At 42.5% G+C, this 26,105-nt stretch overlaps 1 protein-coding gene across 1 annotated transcript in view; it reads left to right on the plus strand.

The window, feature by feature from the left end:
• The window catches only part of LOC126474352 (sodium/hydrogen exchanger 3), a 658,867-nt gene that overhangs the window by 447,706 nt on the left and 185,056 nt on the right, over positions 1-26,105 (plus strand). The gene's annotated exons all lie outside the window — the stretch shown is intronic.

The raw sequence follows: 26,105 nt of genomic DNA on the forward strand, positions 1-26,105 counted from the left end.
AATTTTAATTTCGATAACAGGATGTGAAATGGTTTTCTGAATAACTGGTCTTTCCTGTAAAAGAGTGTCTCTGATGTCGTCAAAAGTAATTACATTTTCGTGAACAACATTTTGCGTGTCTAAGGTAGTGCTTGTATTATTGGAAGATGCGTCCTGTACATTATTTAGTCAGATTCTATCTGACGTGTTATTATTATTAGGAGGATTCTGTGGCATTTCGACTATTTGAACTGTCCTATTACTTCTTCCAGGCGTGTTACGCTCTGGATGGTACCTACTGTCGGGTTCATTCATGAGAATATGTTCTTGCGTATGATTTTGCTGTTGGTATGACCGACTGTTGTTAGATGTTCGCTGAAAATTGTCTTCATTAATTTTACGTCTGTCGTAATAGTCATTCCTATACGGTGCATTACGATAGGAATTGAAATACTGTCTTCTTTGTACGTAGTTGTTTCCTTGCTGACGTACGTTACTATTTGTTGGACCAGGGGCTATACGTCCACGCGGCGAAACATTAAAGCCTGGTTGACCTTGTGTATTCCATTGTTGGTTAGGTATGTTAACCGGCTGGTTTTGATGTTGTTGTTGTGAAACACCTCTATTGTTACTAAAGTGTTGTTCCTGTTGCTGAAAATTTTGACGGTATTGATAATTAGAATTTTGCCTGTTATTAAATTTCTGGTAGTTATCGTTCCTAAAGCGTCTGTTATCTTTCCGATTGAAATTACGTCCCTGATCATGATTGTAGTACTGTTGTTGACCTTGGTTGTTACACGAAAAGTTTTTGTTTACAAAAGAATAATCGGATTGCTGTACCTCCAAGAGCTGTAAAAGATCTCTGAATGCTGAAATGTTTTCTTTTTGCTGGCCCGTTAGAAGTGACACTCGTAATGACCGTGGTAATTTAGAGATGCATAGTTGTATAAGTGCGGATTCACTGTACGGTTCACTTAGGTACTGGTTTTGTTGTACCATATGCTCAAAAAATTGCGTTACACTGGGAAAATTTGAGTTTTCATAGTTTGGCAAACTAATTAGTTGGTCTTTAATTCCGCGCTGTGTCGTCTTCGACCAGTACGCTGACAGAAAAGCATTCTGAAATTCCTCTACCGAGTAACACTGTCTCGCGATCGGTCTCATACGAGTTGCCGGTTCGCCTTCCAAAAAACTGCAAATAAATTCAAGTTTATGTGTTACAGGCCAAGTCGGTGGAAGAGCAAAACTAAACTGTTGAATCCAATCCAGTGGGTGAATCTGCGTTCTATCGTTTTTGAAAACCTTAAACTTTCTCACTGACAGAAAATGTTTGTAGTCGAAGTTATCATCTCTGCTTGATGGAACAGGTTCAGGATCGTAAGAGTATCTATTGAACTGCGGTTGATCGGAATCTAAGTCCCGTACTCTCTGTAGATTACCCAAATTATACGCGCTGCGTGAGTCTGACACATGTTCATAAAGTGGCGTCTGTTGTGGTATGTTATTAACTGACATGTTTTTCATCTCTGTTACTTCTTGTTGTAAATTTGATAACTTCCGACGTAACGTGTTGTTAGATGAATCGATTTCATTAATTGTCAGCTGTAAATTTTGAAATTCAGGTGTTTGGATAAAAGAAACCGGTGCAGTATCGTCTGATTTATTGTCATTAGTATTTTCGATAACATCAATACGACTGGCCAATTCATCACATTTTTCAGTCAGTATTTTAACCTGATCATCGGTTTTAGAATCAGACGCATTAATCTGTTTTTGCAACTTGCGCGTAGTTTCGCTCAGTTTTTTAACATCAGCTTTGATGACATCGCAATCCTGTGTTAGATCTATTTGTTCGAATCTATCTGTCACTGTTTGAATATTTACTGTGTGTGTATCCGTTTTTGCTTTAAGATCAGAAATTTCATCCCGTAATTCCGCGTTCAATTGTTCTATGGTATTAATTTTGTCGGACACTGTAGTAATATTATTGTCTACATACGTCTTCGCTTTCGCGAATATTTTACGTTTGTCCTCTTGTCTCTGTGCAGTGATTGTTTCCATGACTTGTCGTTTTACTTTGTTTTGATCTTGAATAAATCTGCGGAAACGCGTATTACTGTTCTGTATGTGCTGACTAAAGCGCTCGTTAATCTGAGTGTTCTGCTGTTCGAATTTCGCGTCTATCTTTGCGTCCATAGTGCGCGAAAGTTCTACCGTCATTGCTTTAAACTCGTCCCGTAATTGAGCAGCTTTTTCAGAGCATTGTTTAGCGACTCCGCTAATTTCGTCTCTGAGTGTTTCTGTTGCGACTGTTTGCATTTCTCTTAATTCTTGCGCAACAGATTTAATTTCTTCGCTATTTTTTTGTGAACACGCCTCAATTTCCACGCGCAATTGTTCCTTAGTGTCATGGCACTGCGCGGCAACGTCTCTAATTTGTACACTAAGCTGTCTGTTATCTTCCCTAAGTTGTTTGAAATTTTCACTCTGTTGTTTATTATCTTCCCTAAGTTGTTTGAGATTTTCGTCATTCTTGTCAAGTTTTTCGTTCTGTTGTTTGAAATTGTTCTCCATTTTCTCACTTTGCTGTTGTATCAAACTTGTCATAATTCGTACCAAGTCAAAATTAGCGTTTATATTCTCTGTGCTGTTTAGTGGTGGATCTAGAACTCTCTCGCTTTCCGTGACCATTTGGTCATTCTGTAATTTAGAAAAAGGTTTGTCAGTCGGATGTACACGGTCAGACATTATTTCGGAATTAAATAAATCCGTCGTACTTTGTGTATCCTGTTCATTTTCATTAGACAAATTTGTCTGTACATTACTTGGATTTTCTGAATCGGGTGTGTTAAGCTCGACAGCGCTCATTACAATAGAGCGTCCCGCGTCATCAATTGTCGTCAAGTTAACAGACGAGACAATTGAGTTCGTTTGTTCATCATTAAGGTGAAAGTCATCATTAGTGGTTGGAATGCACTGATTGTTAGTGAACGCAGGATTGTCATCATTACGTTGCGTATCACAATTACTATCGGTCACGTTGTTTAAGTCGGTAATTTCATTCACAATACTTCGCGATACACTATTCACAGTCTTTCGCGGCATTTTTACAATAGTCAAAATTTTTCACAAAGCAAATAAGCACAATGCAAAAGCAACACACAAATACAACAAAGCAGCAAATTGCCGTTGACCTGTAGAAAGAAAGTCACAATATTATTAAAAGCGTTGCGCCAAATCCTAATTATCTAAGCAAATAAGAGCAGATATCTGACTGTCGCTCAAAAGACTCTCAACGAAATACGATCCTGGACTGGGTGTCGCCAAGTGTAACCTCCCCACCGAAATTTTAAAAGAAAGAAAATGACAATACTTAATACAAATGGGAGCCGAGTGTAACCTCCCCGCAAAATTTATAATAATTGACAATATTATTTAGGGATGCTAATGGACATGGCTCTATGCGTAACCTGCCCACAATCAAATGTACTGACAATGGCAACAAATGTGAAATTCGCAATCTGACTCAATTATAAATCCTTCAAAAAATTAAAATCCATTCAGTGACAAGAAAATTCAATTAAACCGAAATATCGGTCTTTGGCCCTGTGTAAAACAATCAGAATTAAAGTCTTACCTCGGAATAAATGGATGTCACATATCTGCTCTTGTTGTTGCGCACCGCTTGGAGGAACTGCATTGCAAATAATAATATTCTGTTTTTTTTTTTTTTTTTTTTTTTTTTGATTCTAGTGAAATTTTTCTTCAAAAGAAGTGGAATGAAATGGGAAGTGCAACGAGATCTTTAGTTCAATAAAAAAATTAAATTTTTGAAAAAATGCTTTTGAAATAAAAATTATTATTGGGGAACTTGTTGGAGAATAATTACAATAAATAAATTTTTACATTATCTAATGATTATATTAATTAACAGTATACCTTATTCCTCATCTTGACCATTGTTGCCGACCGCCTACATCACACAACCGCACTGGGCTGCTACTACTGACCGACCGCTCTGCATGACGACTACAGACTCAGTACTGCTCTCAACTAGACAGAGCTACAGACTCGCAACGACTGAACTGACAGACTCGCAACGACCGACTGACTGCTACTCTGCATAGCGACAACTAACTCGCAAAGACTACTACTGACTGAGAACCGCTCGCAACACTCGCGCGGTCAAGCGCATACTCTCTGGTCACAGATGCTACAATGCCTCGCCATCGCTGCTGCGTTACATACGTGTTTCAGACATTAATAAAATTTTCTCGGGCTTCCAGCCGCGTCAGGCGATTAACATCCAAAGATGTCAGTGTGGCTGTTACTACGTCTGCCAAACAGTACGCACTGTGGACCAACTCCGGACGGAGCACGAGAGGTGCTTACGCCTACGCTATCCAGAAAAATCAATCGTGGCAGAAAACGCCATTCGACGAAACATCTGTCGTTACGAGGACGAAGGGATTTTGGGATAGCGTCATAAAAGAAGCTATTGAAATAAAAACCTCTAAAAACATAATCAACCAGGACGGCGGTTTACAGCTCAGCACAGCCTTGTACCCGGCTATCGCGAGGTTAAAACGGGCGCGACGGACGCGGGTTGAAAACATTACCATATATGGCGAGGAAGAGAGCACTAGTGACGTCACAGCCAGCAGTGCGGCTATATAACGACGCGGCCACGGCGATACAGCAGTCATTCTTACCACTTGACAATGACTGAGGAGAGCTCTGTTGGAAGCTCGTGGGATTTTAACCACCTGACGCGGCTGGAATCCCGAGAAAATTTTATTAATTCATATCGCCGCGAAACCATGCATTCATACGAAAACGAGGCAAATGGAAAAAGTAAGTAAATTGTTTATTACTTCAAAAGTAATCGCCATACCATCGTCGTAGTTGTTAATATGGTTACCCCACTGTGAGACAAGACGATCAGTACCTCCGTGGAACAATGTTTTGAGTTGCCTACGGAACCATGATTGTACTCAGCCATAAACCTCTTCGTTCGAAGCAAATCTACGTCCACGAATGTCTTTCTTCAGGGCTTCAAAAATACGGAAATCGCATGAGGACAGAAGGAGGATGTGTAACGGCTTCCTGACGAAACTTTTGCAGCGTGGTCGAAGCAGCTGGGACGCCAGCTCTGGAAAAGTCATGACTGTAACGGCCCGCTGCTCATTGATTTGGAACCGGTGCCACAATAAAGGCACAGCAGTACGTGGACACTTGGCAAATATTAAAGCGCGCCATCAAGTCCAAACGCTCAGGAATGGTGACAGAAGGCATAATCCTGTTGCAGGATTATGCGCTCCCACATGTTGTCAAAGTTTTTTCGAGTATGCTGCAGAAATTTCGCCGTTACACATTCTCCATATAGCCTTTCCCCAAACGATTTCCTTAGTTTTGGAGTCCTGAAGAAAGACATTTCTGGCCATCGAGTTACTACTGGGTACTATAATGATTCCGTAGGCAACAGCAAACATTTTCCCGTGAAGGCATTAACTCTCTTGTCTCACAGTGGGATGAAGTAAAAAATGTTATGGCGATTATTTTCAAAATAATAAACCAGTTTATTTACTTCTTTTCCATCTGTCGCTTTTTCATATGACTTTCCCTTACAGATAAGGCGGAAATTTTCACATTGGGCGTTCTCAGATTTTTTTATTGATGAACTCTTCGCTTGTTTAAAATAGTACGGGTATAATTTGAGTACACTGATAACGTATTTAGCAGGTAGTATCGTGTGTTGCTCTCTTCCACATAACGTTCAGTACATACTTTTCCTACCAGTTAGAATAGCTCTTTTTGTTTGCTGTGAGTTTCCCTTTAATGAATTCATTTTGTGTTCAGGTCTCACTGTTACTTATCAGGACCGGTCAGAACACCGTACGTAAACTTTTTTTCTAGAATTACTCTCACCTTGCTGTGTCCGAGCGGTTCTAGGCGCTTCAGTCCGGAACCGCGCTGCTGCTACGGTCGCAAGTTCGAATCCTGCCTCGGGCATGGATGTGTGTGATGTCCTTAGGTTAGTTAGTTTTAAGTAGTTCTAAGTCCAGGGGACTTATGACCTTAGAAGTTAAGTCCCATAGCGCTTAGAGCCATTTGAGCCATACTCTTACCTTGGACCCAAACACCGACGTGTATTTCCGAAAAATCTGACTTCCTAGTATGATGTGGGGGAAGATTACCTGTTCTTGCATCAGCTTGATATGTACGAACTGATGATACTACATATATTCTCTCACATCCGCAATTATCCTAATGAACGTGTTTTCCTAACCTGTTTGTCGGGTATGATTTTAATTTTAGCAAGATTTATGCGCAGGTCAAATAAACTGCATTTAAAGTCAATATCAGTCAGTATTCAAGTCCTTGAATTCAATTCTTATTCCGTTATCTCCCCATTTGCTGAATAGCTTCTGGGGATGGGATCACCTTGGTCGACATGAGTTCCTGCGGGCGGAGCCGTGCTCTGTTTTCTGGTTTCCATAAAGACTAGGTATATGGCAAAGATGTAAAATTGTATGAATAGGGTGCCTCAACTCACCACATAGGAGCTGTGTTCAAATGGTTCAAATGGCTCTGAGCACTATGCGACTTAACTTCTGAGGTCATCAGTCCCCTAGAACTTAGAACTACTTAAACCTAACTAACCTAAGGACATCACACACATCCATGCCCGAGGCAGGATTCGAACCTGCGACCGTAGCGGTCGCTCGGTTCCAGACTGTAGCGTCTAGAACCGCATGGCCACTCCGACCGGCTAGGAGCTGTGTAACTGACAATAATCAACAGTCACATATCGTGGCCCATACAGCAGTAACAGGAACTTAGAATAGCATTTGTACTTTACAAATGTGTCGCAAGAAAAAAAAGGCGTGTAATATCTATATATTTATACTCAACGGTATTTATTCAGTAGCTACACCGATCTTGAAGAAGATCCTGTTCTATATTTCGTGTTTATGGCAGAGAATGAAAGCAGTCAACTAATAATAAGGAACGTTTTAATCTTGTGTAGTACACGCTTTTATTTCTTTCCTCCTACACTTTGTTTCTATTTCCGTTACTTTTAATTCACAATAACCAAATGAATCAGTTTAATAAGGCGATAACGAAGTTATGTGCAAGCACTAATATTTCCATCTCAGTACATACTCACTCTCATGTGAGAGACATGGATTCAGTTATAAGTAAGAGCAGCTTATCTCAAAAAGTAGGCCTACTGTACAGAAAAAACTATTTGCACTTCGTTAAGTATTCTGTGGAAAGGCATGCACTATTTTGCAAGTTTCATTTACGATTACAGGTTTTGATACAAGTGCTCAACAAAGTTTTCATTAACGGGACTTCTGTTTTCAACAGGCTTCCATCAGAAATAAGGATGTGAGCCTTGAACTTCAGATTTTCAAACCTTAAGTGAAAACCTCTCTGTGCGTCTTCGTCGCTTTATTCTATACAGATATCTCTCGCAGCAACTTAGCGTCAAATACAGGAATTTAATGCCCTTATTAATATACTGTCGCATTTCTTCATCTCGTTGAGTTTTTCGTCTTGAATATGTGCATCTTGTGAACTGTATGTCAAGTGGCTTGATACCATAATCATGGTCTAAAGGTCTTGTCATCGAAGGGGCGTTAAGAGGGAATTGATAGCCTAGAAGTATCGCAGGTGTCATATACAGTAACTGATGTGATGGTCATAATACCGAGGAAAATATTGCTCTATTAGCAGACGAGAGTATTCCAATTGACAACAATAATTTTAACTTATTAAGTGCTATCTACTTAGAGAACTAAATTTAATCTTAAAAGTTGCTGGATATTAATAATAATTGTGAGTAGATGGTGCTTATTCTTATTCAGAAATCATTAAACCTGAATGAATATAGGTCACATCAACCCTCCGGACATGAGTCGTCGAAACATTATCAGACTGAATTATTTACATCGAGCCATCCAGATTCATTTATTTTGCTGCTGCTCGGTGCTCACAAATCAACAAACGCGATGTCATCTCGCTAAAACCTTTTATTCTGTTGCGCAACGTTTCCTTAACAACTAACACGTGTGTTTGTCTACGGTGCCATTGTCTTTGCAAAATTTACATTTTAGTAAAGTTTATTTTGTTTGTTAGTTCTGAAACTAAAAGCAGTTCGTGTTTTCTTTTACGGTTATTCTACTACAATAAGTATCTCACAGTACTGTAACGGTGAACATTAATAAAACATTAAAATAATTGAATTAATAAAACATTAAAATAAAACTGCAGGGACAGATTCCTGACTGGAAATGGAGAGAAAAAGGTCCTACGAACGTGTGTCTCGAAATGGATGCCATGCGTGCAACGGCAGCAAGTCTTTGCGGAACGCAATACAGAGTTACATCGCTTCCACGTCACAACGATATTGAAAGTGGCCTCCATGGGATGGTAGCGGTTTTCATGCAGAATACACATCAGCGTACTTTTACACCACGTTGGCGGGCCACTTGCATGGAGCATGTATTATCACATCCGTGGGGAACTGGCTCCTTACGCCCTTCTGGTTGGAGGGCGCATCCCTATTCATTCACTGTTCTCTGTTGTGCCACTCCAGCTGCATGTCTCCTAATTATTATTTGTACATCTACGTTTACATACATGCTCCGGAAGCCACCATATGGTGCGTGGCGGCAGGTAAATTGTACCATTATAGTTATTTCCTTTCCCGTTCAGCTCGCTAATGGAACGCGAGGAAACGAGTATCTACGACGGTAAGTCATTTATTATCCGCAAAGTAGTTATAAAATTTTATTGTAATCAAATAGGAAACTTACAAGAACATCATTTTTCGACATAGTCTCCTTGCCTTTCAACGCACTTGGTCCATCGATGTACAAGCTTCCTGATGCCCTCATAAAAGAGGGATCTCGGTTGAGCTGCGAACCAGGAATGCACCGCTTCTTTCACTGCTACGTCCGAGGCAAATCGACGGCCCCATAATGCCTATTTGAGTGGACCAAACAAGTGATAGTCGAAGGGCCAAGATCGGGACTATATGGAGGGTGATCCAGTACTTCAGATTTGAGTTTCTGGAGCGTTTCAGCAGCGTGGGCAGCAGTATGCGGACGGGCATTGTCGTGCAACAACACAACACCTTTTGAAAGCATTTGCTTCGATTTGCAGGCTTTAGCCTGGCAGTAAGCATCTCACTGTAACGTACACTGTTTATTGTTGTGCCCCTTTCCCCATAATGTTCCAGCACTGGACCTTGTGCGTTCCAAAAAACCGTAAACATCAGTTTTCCTGCGGACGGTTGGGTTTTGAACTTTTCTTGCACGGTGAATTTGGACTTTTCCATTCCATACTCTGCCGTTTACTCTCCGGCTCGTAATGATGGATCCATGTTTCGTCACCAGTTATGATCCTGTCTAAGAAGTTGTCCCCTTCGTTACCATAGCGATCCAAATGTTTTTTGCAGATGTCCAAGCTCGTTTGTGTGTGGGTTGTTTTGGGACCCATCTTGCACAAATTTCAAGAAACTCAAGTCTGTTGTGGATGATTTCGTAGGCAGAACCGTGGCTACTTTGCAGACGATGTGCCACTTCGTCAGTAGTTAATCGTCAAAGAGAATCATTTCACTTGAACGCTCAATGGTTTCTTCATTTGTGGCGGTAAACGATCGTTCGGCTCCTACACCGTGCGTAACACTTGTGCAACAATTTTGGAAATTTTCAGTCCATTCGTAGACACTTCGTTGTGGCAAAACACTGTTCCCGTTCTGTACCGAAAGTCTTCGATGAATTTCAGCCTTCCGACCACAAAAAAACGGATCACTGAACGTTGCTGTTCTTTGGTGCAAATAGACAGCGGAGCAGCCATGATTAACAGCACGGCAGCGATAACGAAACTAACCAAGCACCTTGAAAATTGCAGAACATATAATAACAAATAAACAAAGCATGCGTCATTAATGTAAGTTGGCGGGAGTTGAATCGTCCTGCAGTCAGCTTCAAATGCCGGTGCTAAATATTTTCTCACCAGTGTTCCGCAAAAGCAACCTTTCATCTCTCTAGGGATTTTAATTGAGTTCACGAACCATTTGCGTAATACTGTCGTGTTGATTGAACCTACCGGTAAAAAATCTAGCAGCCTGCCTCTAAATTACTTCGATGTTTTGCTTTTATCCGACCTGGTGCGAACCCAAACAATCGAGCAGTACTCAAGAATAGGTAGCACCAGCATTCTATAATGCGGTCTCTTTTACAGGTAAACTATACTTTCCTAAAAGTCTCCCGATAAATGGAAGTCGGTCATTCACCTTCCTCACTACCGTCCGTAAGTGCTCGTTCCACTTCGTATCGCTTTGCACCGTTATGCCTACATATTTAATCGACGTTACTGTGTCTAGCAGGACAGTACTAATGCTGTATTCGAACATTAAAGGATTGTTTTTCCTATTCGTCTGTATTAAGTTACATTTTTCTACATTTAGAGCTGGTTGCAATTCATTCCAATCGAAAATTTTGTTTCGCCTTCTCACAGTGCCATTGTATGCCATGACATCCCCACAGCCAATGAAAAGTCGTCATGTGTCGTCCAGTTTTCCGTGGAATTCATTACAGTTCTAGACATACCTCTGTCGTCCATTTTATTTAATTAATACAGAAACAAATGATCTAGTAAGAAATAAGCGCATTGCCATCGTTATCACAGTGCACGGCAGTGGACGTTAATCAAAATCCGGTAGAAGTTGTTAATGAGGTTGTGTAACGCCCGATATATGTACGAGGGCTAGTCACATTGAAAATGTAGTTATGCAATTTTTTTTGTTTGAGTGTTTAGAGGTACATGTCTGCAGTCCTGTTACACTTTAAATTTCCACGCCACGATCCCAAAATGGTGCAGTCCATCACCATTTTGCTGATATTTGATTTATGGGCATTAGGCCGTGGTACAATTCTCTACCTAACGTTTCGTCTTACAGTGCTAGAGCGAGTTATGCCTAACGCCCATAAATCAAAAATCAGCACTAACACAAATACCGACCGTGAGAGCTTGCATTCTGTGATGCTCTCCATTTTAGCAGTGGGTTACCCCATTTTGTTGTGGCTCCTCTAGCGGCGTAGCCGCCGTTGTGGCCGAGCGGTTCTAGGCGCTTCAGTCTGGTACCGCGCGACTTCTACGGTCGCAGGTTCGACTCCTGCCTCGGGCATGGATGTGTATGATGCCTTAGGTTAGTTAGGTTTAAGTAGTTCTAAGTTCTAGGGGACTTATGACCTCAGAAGTTAAGTCCCATAGTGCTCAGAGCCATTTGAACCATTTGAACCTCTAGTGGCGTGCTACGGTATTGTGATGGCGGGATTTCAGGTGTATCACGACTACAGGCATGCAGGTGTAAGCAAACAAAAAATTAATTATGCTGCAGTCACGGACTGTGCAGCTGGTCCCGGCGGAGGTTCGAATCCTCCCTCGGGCATGGGTGTGTGTGTTTGTCCTTAGGATAATTTAGGTTAAGTATTGTGTAAGCTTAGGGACTGATGACCTTAGCAGTGAAGTCCCATAAGATTTCACACACATTTGAACATTAATTATGCAACTTTAGTTTCTCGATGTGACAATTAAAACTTCATGAGTACCGGTAGAATTGAGCAGAACTGCGCCGTGCTTAGAATGCGTTGTTGCAAACCTTAAACGAAAATGACCGACCGAGGTGGTGCGCTATAAAAGTCATATCCGTATTTAGATTTTCAGTGATTTCTCTAAATCACTGAAGCGAATGTCAGAATGGTTTCTTTGCGTAGGACGAGGTCGATTTTATTCCCCATTCTTGCCGAATCTGAACTAGTACTTTGTTTATATCGACCTCTACATCGATATCGGCTGGAGCGATATCGACTGGATGCTAAAAATCTGTTATATGCTTCTCTTTTCATTTTCAAAAGCCAATTTTCATTTATACATAGTATAGATTAGTTTTACGTGCTATAACTGTTGCAGGAAAACAATTGTCACGCCCTGGGTATCGGAAAAATGGGTAAGGACGGCCGTGAGTCAATTCGGGTGCAGTAACCTCGGTGGTCCGATGACACGGCCCCCGCCCATATACCGGCTGCTACCGGGAAACGCCCAGCCCCAGGTCTACGCGGAGTTGCAAACAACTTCAGGAGGGGGCGCGTGTAGTATGCAGCCGGCAACAAAGTACTGCACAGAGCACAAAGGCGTTAACGAAAAACACAGGGCTCTGAGCGCTTTAAGCGAATTTGAACTTGGCGTCGAATCATTTCTTCGGGGCTATTATTTTGAAATTATTCTCATAATGCGGAGAAACAGACTTCCACTGAACAATTTATGGTAGCTGACGACTTTAATTCTCGGATAGCAGATTCTGTACTCATTGAAAAAGTAGTTCCTGACGAGTTTCTTCTTCAACCTGAAAAATTGCTCAATTGTTGGGTCTTTTCTCGATTTCAGACCACATTTCTTCAGTTTATACGAGGAATACAGGCTTTATGCTACCAAACACAGCCTCAGGTATCAGTGCTGGGGGCCACTCCTGTTCCTTATTTATATAAATTATATGCCTTCTAGTATTACAGATGATTCTAAAATATTTCTGTTTGCTGATGACACTAGCTTGGTAGTAAAGGATGTTGTGTGCAACGTTGACACTGTTTCAAGTAGTACATTTCACGACGTAAGTTCATAGCTTGCAGAAAATAAACTAATGTAAAATCGTATTCAGATAGATAGTAAACTGTGGTGGAAAGCCCACATTCAGGGATCTTGTTCAAACACCTAATGTTGCCATTTTTACTATTCGAATGGTATCTGAAGTAAGTGGTAGTTCGACACGAAAAGTAGTCTACTTTGCTTATTTTCATTCGCTTATGACGTATGGTATTATATTTTGGGTAACTCTTCCCACTCTCAAAGCAGATTTTTGGCTCAGAAACGGGCAGTTCAGGTAATATGTGGTGTAAATTCACGAACCTCTTGTTGACCCCTGTTCATTAGCTGGGTATTCTTACATTGCCTTCTCGATATGTATATTCTTTACTGTCGTTTCTTGTTAGCAATATCAGCTTATTCCAAAGAATTAGTTGCTTTCACTAAGTTAATACTAGGCAGAAATCCAATCTGCATTTGGATCATACTTCATTGGCTCTTGTGTAGGAAGGTGTGCAGCATACTGCCACATCCATATCCAATAAGCTACCAAAACAATTTAAAAATCTCAAGGGTAATCCACGCTCTGTCAATCGAAACTGAAGAGCTTCCTCATGGGTCAGTCCTTCTATTCTATCGAGGAGTTCCTTGAGGAATTAAGCTTGTATTCATGATTGCGTCTACATAAACTTATGGCTTGCCTTTTTTTGGGTTCATAAACATTTTGTTTTATCTGTTATTACTCTTCTGTTGTAATTTCATGTACTGATACGTTCCATAACCTTCGAGATTTGCTCCCGAATTTGGTCCTACGGAACTGAACTTGTAAAATATATGAATAAAAACATATATGTGTGTAAAATAAATAAATAAAAACATATATCTATATATATGTAGAATAACGTAAGGAATGAAGCAAGGAAACAATCAAGAATAAAAATAGTAATATAATACTTATTGCATTTATGGCTGTACTTTTCAGCAACTGTAGTATATACACTCCTGGAAATGGAAAAAAGAACACATTGACACCGGTGTGTCAGACCCACCATACTTGCTCCGGACACTGCGAGATGATCACACGCACGGCACAGCAGACACACCAGGAACCGCGGTGTTGGCCGTCGAATGGCGCTAGCTGCGGAGCATTTGTGCACCGCCGCCGTCAGTGTCAGCCAGTTTGCCGTGGCATACGGAGCTCCATCGCAGTCTTTAACACTGGTAGCATGCCGCGACAGCGTGGACGTGAACCGTATGTGCAGTTGACGGACTTTGAGCGAGGGCGTATAGTGGGCATGCGGGAGGCCGGGTGGACGTACCGCCGAATTGCTCAACACGCGGGGCGTGAGGTCTCCACAGTACATCGATGTTGTCGCCAGTGGTCGGCGGAAGGTGCACGTGCCCGTCGACCTGGGACCGGACCGCAGCGACGCACGGATGCACGCCAAGACCGTAGGATCCTACGCAGTGCCGTAGGGGACCGCACCGCCACTTTCCAGCAAATTAGGGACACTGTTGCACCTGGGGTATCGGCGAGGACCATTCGCAACCCTCTCCATGAAGCTGGGCTACGGACCCGCACACCGTTAGGCCGTCTTCCGCTCACGCCCCAACATCGTGCAGCCTGCCTCCAGTGGTGTCGCGACAGGCGTGAATGGAGGGACGAATGGAGACGTGTCGTCTTCAGCGATGAGAGTCGTTTCTGCCTTGGTGCCAATGATGGTCGTATGCGTGTTTGGCGCCGTGCAGGTGAGCGCCACAATCAGGACTGCATACGACCGAGGCACACAGGGCCAACACCCGGCATCATGGTGTGGGGAGCGATCTCCTACACTGGCCGTACACCACTGGTGATCGTCGAGGGGACACTGAATAGTGCACGGTACATCCAAACCGTCATCGAACCCATCGTTCTACCATTCCTAGACCGACAAGGGAACTTGCTGTTCCAACAGGACAATGCACGTCCGCATGTATCCCGTGCCACCCAACGTGCTCTAGAAGGTGTAAGTCAACTACCCTGGCCAGCAAGATCTCCTGATCTGTCCCCCATTGAGCATGTTTGGGACTGGATGAAGCGTCGTCTCACGCGGTCTGCACGTCCAGCACGAACGCTGGTCCAACTGAGGCGCGTTCCACAGGACTACATCCAGCATCTCTACGATCGTCTCCATGGGAGAATAGCAGCCTGCATTGCTGCGAAAGGTGGATATACACTGTACTAGTGCCGACATTGTGCATGCTCTGTTGCCTGTGTCTATGTGCCTGTGGTTCTGTCAGTGTGATCATGTGATGTATCTGACCCCAGGAATGTGTCAATAAAGTTTCCCCTTCCTGGGACAATGAATTCACGGTGTTCTTATTTCAATTTCCAGGAGTGTATTTCAGTATAAAATTCAGTCGTCAGTTGCAAATATATGTTTATTTAGTTTTATCGGTTTCGAGATTAATTTCTTATCTTCAGTAGCCTACAAAATTAGAGATGATATAAATCTTTAAGCTTTGGCTATACATTTTGTGTAGCATAAGAAGTATATTACACTACTTATTATTGGTTTAGCAAATGTCACTATCTTCTTCATAGAAGCGTAATGCCATTATGTGTTAGATCTTGGCAGTACAGTTATGCGAAGTATAAGGAGCTTACTTAGTGTTGGTTTAGCAGATGGCAATATCTTCTTTATATAAACATAATGCCATGATATGTCGAAAAATATACGTATTGTATGTGATTATTATGAACAAAGTTTGACAATTTACATGTGCATGAATGTGATTCAGTTACTGTAAATTGTCAATCAACGTCCCTAATTTTATTTTATAGGCTTCTGAGGATGACAAAGTAATTATCGAAACTGGTGAAGCGAAATAAAAATATATTTGCAACTGACGAATGAACTTTATTCTGGAATAATTTAATTCTGTTTAATAACAGTAATTTAAAATACGGAAATTGTTTACGAACTCGGCACACAGATTTGTATGTAAAACCATACTGTTACAGTGATCACTGAATATCGTTTAAAACAATGCGAAACGCATATGGTCTGAATAAGACTTTTATTACAGTCGCAAAAGACGGTACACAAGCAGTATTAGTTGCTTAGAGCTGTTCGTCATAATTAAAGTTAGTGAACGGAAGTCTACCTAAAAACCTTCAGCTTTCGTACGAGACAGTTTACTGTGTCTGCTGCCCACCCCTCTTGTGTGTTGACTGAAGATTGGCAACGCTGGCGGCGAATTCGTCGGCGCAGGTCGATAGCAGTGGTAAACCATTCGTCCCTCTCGTAGCCTGCTGCTGCTCGCATCCGCCGCATCATCATAATGCTATCAACGTAAGCTGCGCTTATCTGCCGGCCCAACGCTGATTACAGTATTCGGCGAACTGTCGGCCACAGCTCTATCGTTTCACGGCTATCTGCGTAGCGAGTTAGCGGACCCATTCTGCATGCAGCATGCATCACGCTTCAAAGTTGGAACACGGAGCGAAGCAGAATACTGTTAATTGCCGACTCGACTCGTGGGAGGGGGTCGAGGCGGACTGGAACCACGTTACAGTTAAAACGTTCGAGTGATTATTTTTGACATCATTAAACAATGCAGTCAATGCATATTTGCACCAGCGGATACATATCTATAGAATTAGTGAACTTCTTATGGCTGATGGGAAATGAGGTGTTTGCTTATGAAACTAAACTGTGTTTGTAACAACTGAATTACATACTATGGTGCAGAAAACATTGTTACTTGCAACAATAATTAGCGGCCCATCCTGGGTAGCACTAAGCATCTATCGCCGGATGACTTGTCTGTCATAGTGGTAATAAATTTTGTACACAAACCTTCCTTGTGAATGAGTATATCTTTTAATGAAAACTGTATCAAAAGCCCTACAGTCAGCCTTCACATACAGACGGAAAAACAGATATAGATAATGATAAAGGTAACAATATACTTCCTCACCCACAATGACTGTACCTTTCCATCTATATTATTGCTGCTGATTTCAACAACCCTGTGGCGTCATTTTTCTGACACCCTCCATAGTAACATTGTCCCCATTACACACCACTCCTATCGTTAAAGTAACACTACCCCCGATGTCATCTTAGCGTCTCCCTAACTCCTTGGACGTCTTATTACAGTAGCCCTTGATCCAACTGGAAGTGACCACCTACCCATTCTCCTCACCATCTCCTATAAATTACCTCATCCCCATGCACCCTATCCCAATCGCTATCCAAAAGTTATCCAAGACTACCTGACACCAGCTGGAATGCCTACAGGAAATTCACAGATACCCAGACTGGAAGCCACCCTCTAATGTTCCAGCAACCTGATGATATCCCTCATGCCGCTTCCTTACCGCAGTGGACTTCGTCAGACGCTATATCCACCTACATTCTTACAAAGGCCATGTATCCTCATTGCCCATCTCTCTCCACCCCACCCTGCAAGCTCTACTCCTTCTCCAAGAATCTCATCACTGCTGCTCTCTCCTATGTATTCGTGATAGGGATACACTCACAGCCACCAGCAACTACAGAGAATGCAGTGAACCATCCTGAAGAGGACTGCAGCAAGTTGGTCGAAACGTCGGCAATTTAGTTGCTGCACAGTGACGTGTCCCAATACCCAAAGTTACTTTACCCAAAATACAGAGAAACATCAGGATTTTATAAAACGCAAAAAAAAACTTGAACTGGCTTCAACATGTACCAGACTCAACGCTACACTCTCCATTAATCTTCCTAATACTGGGAAGCATTCTGCCGACTCACTGGCAGTTGTCCCGTCCCTCACTATCTACTCCTGCACGACTACCATCACCGAGCGGGGTGGCGCAGTGGTTAGACACTGGACTCGGGAGGACGACGGTTCAATCCCGCGTCCGGCCATCCTGATTTAGGTTTTCCGTGATTTCCCTAAATCACTCCAGGCAAATGCCGGGATGGTTCCTCTGAAAGGGCACGGCCGACTTCCTTCCCAATCCTTCCCTAATCCGATGAGACCGATGACCACGCTGTCTGGTCTCCTTCCCCAAACCATCCAACCAACAACAACCATCTCCTGTCTGACAAATCTGAGCAAATCTGGCCACTTTGCGTGATATCTCTCTGGCTTCTTCTCAGTTCCTTATGAACTTCGTTTTGATAACTCGCTGTTCCCTACAATCCAAGAACCCACAGATACCACCACCTCACGTGTGGGTCCTAGCTTCCATTACCCAGTGAGCGTACCACAAACAAAATTAAATAGATTAATCACAGCACACTACATACAAAAAACAAGTACCTCACAAAAAATGTAACACTTGCTCTGGTTGCACAACTGCATTACCTGTCGACACCTCAAAGAACACCCCTTCTCCTTTCCAGTTATCCTTGCAATCCTTTATACCACTGTCCTCTTCACAGGTTACTACCCGGAACTGTGGAAAATTTCCAAAATCCTACTTTTTCTCGAAACACACAAACTCCCTAAACATATCTCTTCTGACTACCCCACCTGCCTCACCTCAGTTTTTACAAGGTCTTCGAACACATTGTCTCCTGACACATGCATCAACGTTTAAACTTTAAACCAACACCACCTCATTCCTGTTAACCAGTGTAACTTTCATCACAACCTCTCCTCAGATAACCAGCTCTACCTCCCTCATCTCCTATCCCACCAGCTCAGCCACTGTAAAACAGCTATTTTTGCCTCTCTTGACCTAGAGAAAGCCTGGGACCATGTATAGCATTCAGGTCTTCCTTCCATACTCCAGACTCCAGACTTACACATTTCCATTTAACTACGTCTGCCCTACTGCATCCATCCTATCTAACTGTCCTTATTGTCCATTCTTTGTCACTATTAACAACACCAGTTTCCATACCTTACATTCTACTGCAGGTGTTCCCAAGGATCCATCCTCCTTCCTTTCCTTTATCTACTCTAGGCTGCCGATATGCCCAAACCACCACCTTCAGTACGCTGATGAGTGATGACACTGCTTGCCTCGTTGTCTACCGTACATCCCAGAAATACCAACGATCCTTCCTATTCCACTTCAATCAAAGTACCTCCTTGTGTAACCAATGGCTCCTCAGGGTCATTCCCTCCAATACCCAGGCAGTAATTACAGGATGAACCAGCTGCACCTTCCACCTCCATCCAGTTAACTAATAATTTAAAATATCTTGGATTAAACATCGACCAGCAACTAACATGGAAACCTTACCTATTGATCATCCAACAGAAAGTCCACAGTAGACCAAAACTACTAAAACTACTAACTGGCTGAACTTGTGGATTGCTCCCTTTCACTGTCATCCACCTTTGTAACATCTCGATCCGACCCATCCTCTCCTATGCCAATATAGCACGCATACCTGCCCCATCGACGTTCTGTAAGTCTCTCCAGACTCTTGAACATTACGCACTACGCTCGCTATCTGCATCTGCCTGCCTCCCCCAAATGTATACTTAAATATCTTACGAAATTTCCATTTCTTCTCAGTTACAATAAACGCCTTCAAACAACCTACACCATCCGAAAATTCGGCTCTAATAAACATATTGTGTCCCCTGTCATTTCCAATCCTCGTGAACTGCACGCCTCTACCGACACATCAAACAAATACTACGCCTGCACATCCTTAAAATCCTCTCCCAACGAAATTTCAACCGTCTCCCTCCCCTTCATCGTGAACTCCGCTGCAACATTTACTCTTCCTAGCAGCTATAAATCCACCCCATCCATTCCTCCTCATCAGTACTCCCTTTTCATTCCCTTCCCATATTTCCTAGATCCCTTTTCTTTTTCCTCTTTCTTTGCCAACTCCCTTTTTCCCTTTCAAATTACGGCCTTAGGACACACCAAAACCGGTCGCTGTGGCCGAGCGGTTCTAGGCTCTTCAGTCCAGAACCGCGCTGCTTCTATGGTCGCAGGTTCGAATCCTGTCTCGGGCACGGAAGTGTGTGATGTCCTTAGGTTAGTCAGGTTTTAGAAGTTCTAAGTGTAGGGCACTGATGACCTCAGATGTTAAGTCCCATAGTGCTTAGAGCCATTTGAACCATTTTTGACACTCCAAACTAGTCCTCCTTACATGTCTCCCAACATGCACCTCTTCTCCATTGACACTACGCATTAATCCTCCATCCTTATACCTCCGCCTCCCTCCCCTCCTTAAGCCCGACGTTCCACCGCCCCCCTTTCCCAGGACAGGTCCTTCCAATTTTAGTGAGAGTGAAGTACTTTTTTTACGATCAGCGTTTTAATCATGTTTTAAATGTATTCTTATTGTTTTTCGTTTAACATTCTTTACTCCTGTTTTAAACAAAGAAAGTCAAGTTTTTTAAATATAAAACCTTCCATTGATTTTATCTTCAATTTTTTTTAATTCGCTTGTAAATATCTCGTCTTTATGTTAGAACTTTTTTCGTCTTAGTTTTCCTTGTTCCCTTGGCTGAACAGCGGATTAAATGTACCGCTAATAGCCCCCCCCCCCCCATACGGACGAGGGGAATAAAATAACAATAAAGGAAAAAAAGACAATAATACACTGACAGAAATGGAAAATGTTACACCATGAAGACCTTGACCAAATGCTACCAAACTGGTACACCATTATTTCCACTGCCTGTGGGGTATATTTATTGAAATTTTATCCTTATGTTAGCTTATTTTCTGCACAGATAAACGCCATTCCTACAGATGAATGGTGCGAGTACGTGATGAATTTGGCTGCATCTAACGTTAGTGAAAGTTTTCAGGTGCTGGTCGAAGTACAACACACCCACAGAACAAACACGTGCAGCTTATCGCCTTCTCTCGTATTTTGTGAAAGGTCGAATCATTGGCACGAGGGACATGGGAGCATCATACCGACAGGTAACATATACAGGGTGTTACAAAAAAGGTACGGCCAAACTTTCAGGAAACATTCCTCACACACAAAGAAAGAAAATATGTTATGTGGACATGTGTCCGGAAACGCTTACTTTCCATGTTAGAGCTCATTTTATTACTGCTCTTCAAATCACATTAATCATGGAATGGAAACACACAACAACAGAACGTACCAGCGTGACTTCAAACGCTTTGTTACAGGAAATGTTCAAAATGTCCTCCGTTAGCGAGGATACATGCATCCACCCTCCGTCGCATGGAATCCCTGATGCACTGATGCAGCCCTGGAGAATGGCGTATTGTATCACAGCCGTCCACAATACGAGCACGAAGAGTCTCTACATTTGGTACCGGGGTTGCGTAGACAAGAGCTTTCAAATGAAAGTCAAGAGGGTTGAGGTCAGGAGAGCTTGGAGGCCATGAAATTGGTCCGCCTCTACCAATCCATCGGTCACCGAATCTGTTGTTGAGAAGCGTACGAACACTTCGACTGAAATGGGCAGGAGCTCCATCGTTAATGAACCACATGTTGTGTCGTACTTGTAAAGGCACATGTTCTAGCAGCACAGGTAGAGTATCCCGTATGAAATCATGATAACGTGCTCCATTGAGCGTAAGTGGAAGAACATGGGGCCCAATCAAGACATCACCAACAATGCCTGCCCAAACGTTCACAGAAAATCTGTGTTGATGACGTGATAGCACATTTTCGTGCGGATTCTCGTCAGCCTACACATGTTGATTGTGAAAATTTACAATTTGATCACGTTGGAATGAAGCCTCATCCGTAAAGAGAACATTTGCACTGAAGTGAGGATTGACACATTGTTGGATGAACCATTCGCAGAAGTGTACCTGTGGAGGCCAATCAGCTGCTGATAATGCCTGCACACGCTGTACATGGTACGGAAACAACTGGTTCTCCCGTAGCACTCTCCATACGGTGACGTGGTCAACGTTACCTTGTACAGCAGCAACTTCTCTGACGCTGACATTAGGGTTATCGTCAACTGCACGAAGAATTGCCTCGTCCATTGCAGGTGCCCTTGTCGTTCTAGGTCTTCCCCAGTCGCGAGTCATAGGCTGGAATGTTCCGTGCTCCCTAAGACGCCGATCAATTGCTTCGAACGTCTTCCCGTCGGGACACCTTCGTTCTGGAAATCTGTCTCGATACAAACGTACCGCGCCACGGCTATTGCCCTGTGCTAATCCATACATCAAATGGGCATCTGCCAGCTCCGCATTTGTAAACATTGCACTGACTGCAAAACCACGTTCGTGATGAACACTAACCTGTTGATGCTACGTACTGATGTGCTTGATGCTAGTACTGTAGAGCAATGAGTCGCATGTCAACACAAGCACCGAAGTCAACATTACCTTCCTTCAATTGGGCCAACTGGCTGTGAATCGAGGAAGTACAGTACATACTGACGAGACTAAAATGAGTTCTAACATGGAAATTTAGCGTTTCCGGACACATGCCCACATAACATCTTTTCTTTATTTGTGTGTGAGGAATGTTTCCTGAGAGGTTAGCCGTATCTTTCTGTATCACCCTGTATATATAGTTGGCTGTAGTTTACTGATTACAGAACTGGTGGTGGCAAGAAGAACAGGCACAGGACTGTGTAGGAGGACTAAACCACGAGGAGGTTGGAGGATTGTCCGATTGGCTGTGACGAATAGAAGAATGACAACAGCTAAATCCAGGCAGAGGTTTTAGACCGAGCATGAGCTCGAACCGTTCGGACCAGATTACTTATTGGAGTTTGGATTGAGATCCTGGCGATCATGCGTCGCTTATCGTTGACACCATACCACATACAACAAACAGTAGCAAGGTGTAAAACCAGAGTCAGCTGGGATATTGAGTGGCATACCGTCGTCTTCGACGATGGGTCTCGTCTTGTTTATTGCAGCCATATCGGCGACAGTGGGTCCGTAGACGACCTGGTGAAAGCTGACAAGAAGCAACTATTCTCATCTCTGTAACACGGAGGTGATGGATTTGACAACAGGGCTGCTGTGATAATTGTGAAGGGAGGGTGAACGCTCACTAATGTATAGCAAGAAAAGTAAACCCTTGTGGCATACTCAGAAAAGGTGTACAAATATTCAGTCATGTCTTGATACTGTTTCGTAGTGGTGCAAAGACTGGTAACTTCAGAAATGTAAAAATATGCACTTCACAAAACGAAACAAACGTAACATCCTATGACTGAAATATCAGTAACAGTCGCAGTCTGTTAACTCATACAAATATCTCGGTGTAGTAATTTGTAGAAATATGTAATGAAACAATGACATAGACTCCGTCGTAGGTAAATCAGATGGCAAGCTTCGATTCATTGGAAAGATGCTAGGAAAACGCACTCAGCCTTAAAAGGAGATTGCTCACAAAATACTCGTACGATCCACCCTACAGTATTCCTCAAATGTGTGGTGCCCGTAGCAAACAGGGTATGACAGCGTGCACACACGAATGGCAACAGGTTGGTTTGTTACTTCGGAGAGCTTCAGGGAAGTGCCGTAAAAACTGAACGGGCGGGCGCTTGAATGTAGACGCAAACAATCCCGTGAAAGCCTATTTAATAAAGTTTCAAAAATCAGTTTTAAGTAAGAAATTTAGGTTTATTATAGCCTCTTTCGGATCGCTCCCGTGGAGATCATTAAAACAAGAGTAGGCTTGATTCAGCGCATACAAAGGGGTTTAAGCAATCATTCTTCCCATGATTCTTACGCGTAGCCCTAAGAATTGGCAGAATGAGGAGTACCCTTTTCCACCCATTTCATAGTAATTTGTGGAGTGTAGACGTAGATGTTATTTAACAAATGTCCTGCAAGACTGATGAAATTCTATCCCGCCGTTTGTCTTAGCTTCTCGTGCAGACAGAACTTGGTTTTAAACAGCCAGTATTTGGACGCTGCCCTTGTCATAATATGATTGCATATAAAATGATCAAAAAAGTTTTCCTGGTCGAAAACCTACTTCTCGATATTGTTTAGACAAGTGTTTCCCAAACTGTATTCCGCAGAACACTGGTGTCCCATAGGAAGTGAATAAGTGTTCCGCGAAAACCTTTTAATAACATGCTTTTTTTTTAATTTTGACGACACATATTTTTAAAAATATTATTGTGATTTCTGTGTTATTAATTATAATTCAGAATTGAAGTAATCACTGAAAAAAAATTTCTCATTTTTTAAAAAAATTATTAACTTTCAAAGAAGAAAGTATTCATCAAAGTATCGGAATTCTCATAAAGTGTTCCGTCAGAGGAAAAGTTTGGGAACCCCTGGTTTAGACCATAGCATAGTTGTAGTAGAAGTAGTAGTAGCAGTGTTAGCAAACGAGTAGCAAAAGCGAAGAGCCACACTAATTTGTTGCAGAAGCTAATTGGAATGCGACAGGCATCCGATACAAACACTCTGAGAACCCCAGCGCTGGCTTTACTTATCATCAACAGAGTACTGTTCATTCAACTGTATGGCTCAACAGTTCCCACTTCCACCTGTTGACTGTTCACCTTCGGCAAACCATCGTGTAGATTGTGGTACGAGGGTTGTTTGATAAATCTGGTAAAATAGCTAAAAAAATTTGTCTCGTAAACAACTTACCTAACGTCTCGACGTAGTCTACATTGAGGGATATACACTTGGTCCAGCGATTCCCAGCTTTTCCATCCCACTGGAAAAATTGTTTCTGTCAAACTCTGCAAAATACTCGTCGACTACAACTATCACTCCCTCATTTGATGAAAATTTCGTTCCAGCAAGCCAAAGTTTCAAGTTGTATAACAGGAAGAAGCCACTTGGGGCTAAGTCTAGTGAACAGGGCGGGTGAGAAACCAAGTCAAAGCCCAGTTCATGCATTGCCGCCATAGTTATCACTGATGTGTTGGATGGAGCGTTATCCTGTTGAAAGCTCACTTTTTTGCATACCAAACTTGATCGTTTTTCATCCATTGCAAATTTAAAACGATTCATCTACCAAGTATAACAGAGTCCAGTTGTGGTTCTGTCTTTTTCGAAATAATTTATGAGGATTATTCCTTGGGAATCCCAGACTATAGTGGCCATCACATTACCAGCTGACAAAATGTTCTTTGCCGTCCTCAGTGCACTCTCACCAGACTTTGTCCATTGTTTCAACTCTGGTGTGGAAAGATGCATCCACATTTCATCAAAAGTCACAGTTGGGCGCAAAAAGTCTTGCGGATTGCTGTTAAACAATGCCAGACATAGTGTTGAAATGTTGTGCCGGATGCGCTTTTGGTCGACTTTGAGCAATAGCAGCACCCACCTCACACACATCGTCCTCGTAGCCATCTCAGTTGAGATGCCTATCTCAACAAGATCACAGATTTTTATTCAGCTCTCTCGCCTTACCATATCATGGGTTTTGCAAATGGATTCCTTTGTGGTGACCTCAGTTGGACGGCCAGAGCGCGCCTCGTCTTCGGTGCTTGTCCGACCATGTTTAACTTCATTAATACAAAAGTAAATAGTCTCTAATGATGGCGCAGAGTCCACGTGGACATCATCCAGTTCTGTTTCGATTTGTGTGGCAGTGCCAAACTTTCAAATGAAAATGTTTGGCAAAGGCACGAAACTTGGTTTCCACCATTTCCAATCGCTGCTGATACACTGACCAATTCAGACGGCTGTCAACAATGAACTGTACGTTGTTGGAATTCTTTATACGATCCTTGGAATAATCAAGTTTACCAGCCATGTAAGAACAGCAAAAATGTTCTATTCTTTCATGAAATTTACTAGACGTATAAAACCATCATCGTGCGCTTCTGCTTGCGTCTGTTCATTGGCTGCTAGTGCTAAGAAAAGTCACCCCACAACTCATAAGGAAACAGTAAGTTTTCTCTTGGTTATGGAAAATAACACAGAAGAATCATTCTCTTCCATCACATGGTATCACTCAGCAAGGCTCTACAATCCGAGTGAAATCTCGTCAGCCCGGGAAACCGCTATGAGCTTGTTAAACAGCACTTACAATCCTGCGGCTGCATGAATCGGAGTGATCATTCACACTCCAGCAAAGCTTCTCACGAGTTGAAAACTCCACTATCAGACTCTCAGGCTTCAACCTTCCTGGCTCCACCTGGCACAAACCTAACCGAATCGGACATGGGAGACGGTGAACAGCTGCAGCTTTCTGCAGACGAAGATGGCCAGACTTTCCAAACCGTAATGCACTGAGATGACGCACACAGTGCCGCATATCGTTCAGGACTGCGCCGTACGTGCCGTCGCCGAATCTGTGAAAGAACTAAAGCATGTGATTGGGTAGAAGGTCTTTGATTTTTTCCCTTTTGTTTAAGTAACTGGTTGTTTGTAATTTATATTTTTGTAATATTTAACGCAGTTGTGATTGTCCAAGAGCATTAGACGATAAATACAGAGGGGTCAAAAAAAAATAAATGTATCCACTGTTTAAAAGTCCATAACTGGCAAACTAATTAACGGAGTTGTCTCATCTACATCTACGTCTACATCTACATCTACATTGATACTCCGCAAGCCACCCAACGGTGTGTGGCGGAGGGCACTT

The sequence above is a fragment of the Schistocerca serialis genome, chromosome 4 (genome assembly GCF_023864345.2).
Source record: "Schistocerca serialis cubense isolate TAMUIC-IGC-003099 chromosome 4, iqSchSeri2.2, whole genome shotgun sequence".
NCBI classification, from domain to species: Eukaryota; Metazoa; Arthropoda; class Insecta; order Orthoptera; family Acrididae; genus Schistocerca; species Schistocerca serialis.